We start from the raw sequence: 2,345 nt of genomic DNA on the forward strand, positions 1-2,345 counted from the left end.
TTGAGGACACTTGATTACTGCATGTTTATGATTAGTATTAATATAGCTCGACAGAGTATATTGATTATTCTAGGGAATTCCGTCGAATGCACGAGTAAAAGTCGAGTCTAATTATCTGAACACGAGTGGTAGGTGAACTGATAATTCCCAAAAAATTCGTTTCTCATTTGATTTTCATCCAATTTAATCATTGATTTCTTGATTATTTGTTCTTGCATTTTAATCATTTTAGTATTAAATTCACTTTAGTTTAATCACCAACTCCATCTATCGTTGCTAGAGAAATTTAAGTGAAAATAAGAATATTGTAACGCAGTCCTTGTGGATCGATACTCGTATTCACGTACGTTTATTATAACTTGACTATCGTGCACTTGCGATATTTTAAATCGAGCTTTCATTTATAAAACAAATTTTGGGACTATTCACTGTGCAAGTTTTGCTCGATCAAGTTTTTGGCGCCGTTGCCGGGGACTGTTGATTCACAATTTTTTATTTTTCATTTAAATTCTTTAGTATTATTTATTTTATTGTTAGTTGATACTCCTATTCTGTTGCAGATTTTTCTTGTGGTGCATGGGAAGATCACTCGACGTGGAGCTTGAATTTGACCCTGAAATCGAAAGAACTTTCCGCAGACGAAGACAGCAACAAAGACTCAAAGAACAGATGGAAAGACACGAGCAAGAACGTGGAGAGGAACAGCGTGACAATAGACAAGTTGAGATACCACGTCGCATTCCGATGATGGATTATGCACAACCGTCTCTTGAGGGAGCACGTCCAAGCATCGTGAGACCAGTCATCCGAGCTAACCAGTTTGAGATCAAGCCAACTATCATTCAGATGATTCAAAACACTGTTCAATTTGGGGGAAGTGCACTTGACGACCCTAATTCTCATATAGCTGATTTTCTTGAAATTTGCGATACTTTTAAGTTTAATGCTGTGTCTGATGATGCTGTTCGTTTGCGTTTATTTCCATTTTCACTAAGAGATAAAGCTAAGGCGTGGTTAAACTGTTTGCCTGTAGGGTCTATCACTACATGGGAGGATATGGCGAAGGCATTCCTGACCAAGTACTTTCCTCCGTCGAAGACTATGAAGCTGAGAGCCGACATTACTACTTTTGCTCAATATGAGCTTGAGTCACTTTACGAGGCGTGGGAGCGATACAAGGATTTATTGAGGAGATGTCCACACCATGAGCTACCTCTTGGGTTAGTTGTTCAAACTTTTTACTACGGTCTGCTTACTTCTAACCGTACCATGATAGATGCTGCTGCCTGTGGTAACTTGCTAAGAAAAACGGCTGAGGAAGGATATGAATTATTGGAGGAGATGGCTGCTAGCAGCTATCATCCTCATTCTGATAGGCAGAAACGAGGTGCGGGGGTTAATCAAGTTACTGATTTGTCTGCGGTGTCAGCACAGTTGGAGGCTTTGAACAGAAAGATTGATGGGATGAGTGCGAGTGGATCGGTTATGCGTCTGCAAGAGATTTTCTGTGATAAGTGTGGAGGTGAGCATGACGTGCAGGATTGCCAAGATGGCAATCCATTCTATGTGCCTGAGGGAGCAAAACACGTGGGATTCCAGAACCGTCCTAGAAATGACCCTTATTCAAACTCCTATAATCCGGGATGGAGGAATCACCCAAACTTTTCGTGGGGAGGTCAAAACAACCAAAACCGCCAACAAAGAGGGCCACCACATGGGATGCACCAAGGATTCAAGCCAGAACCGCCTAGGGAGGAGAAGTCAAATTTAGAGCAAATGATGACTAAATTTATTTCTGCAACCGAGACGAGATTTCAGAATCAGGATGCATCCATAAAAGGGTTAGAGAATCAAATTGGACAATTGGCTAAGTTAATTGCTAATAGGGAGCAAGGAACTTTGCCAAGCAACACGGAGACTAACCCGAGAGAGCATGTGAAAGCTGTGGAATTGCGCAGTGGAAAGGCACTTGAGTCTAAGGAGGAAAAGAACAAGCAAGGTGAGGATGAGGTGGAACAGCAAGGAGGTAAGTCTTCTAACTCTACTTTTACACCTATTGCACCGAGTAAAATTGTTATCCCCCCACCTTTTCCTGCAGCACTGAAAAAAGCTAAGTTAGATGCACAATTTGGTAAATTTCTTGAGATATTCAAAAAACTGCATATTAACATTCCTTTTGCTGATGCTTTACTGAATATGCCAAGTTATGCAAAATTCTTGAAAGATATCTTAGCAAACAAGCGGAAGCTAGAAGATCATATGACTGTGAACTTGACTGAAAATTGCTCCGCTTTAGTTCAAAACAGGATGCCTCCTAAGCAAAAAGATCCAGGGAGTTTCTCTAT

The 2,345-nt window shown here is 40.8% G+C and overlaps 1 non-coding gene across 1 annotated transcript; it reads right to left on the minus strand.

Annotated features, from left to right (window-relative positions):
• Positions 1 to 1,104: 1,104 nt before the first annotated feature.
• On the minus strand, positions 1,105 to 1,211 carry LOC140842204 (small nucleolar RNA R71). Its single transcript, XR_012120336.1, has one exon. It is a non-coding gene; the product is annotated as a small nucleolar RNA R71 (small nucleolar RNA).
• Between the last annotated feature and the right edge of the window lie 1,134 nt (positions 1,212 to 2,345).

This window comes from Primulina eburnea, chromosome 9 (genome assembly GCF_022965805.1).
Source record: "Primulina eburnea isolate SZY01 chromosome 9, ASM2296580v1, whole genome shotgun sequence".
Taxonomy (NCBI): Eukaryota; Viridiplantae; Streptophyta; class Magnoliopsida; order Lamiales; family Gesneriaceae; genus Primulina; species Primulina eburnea.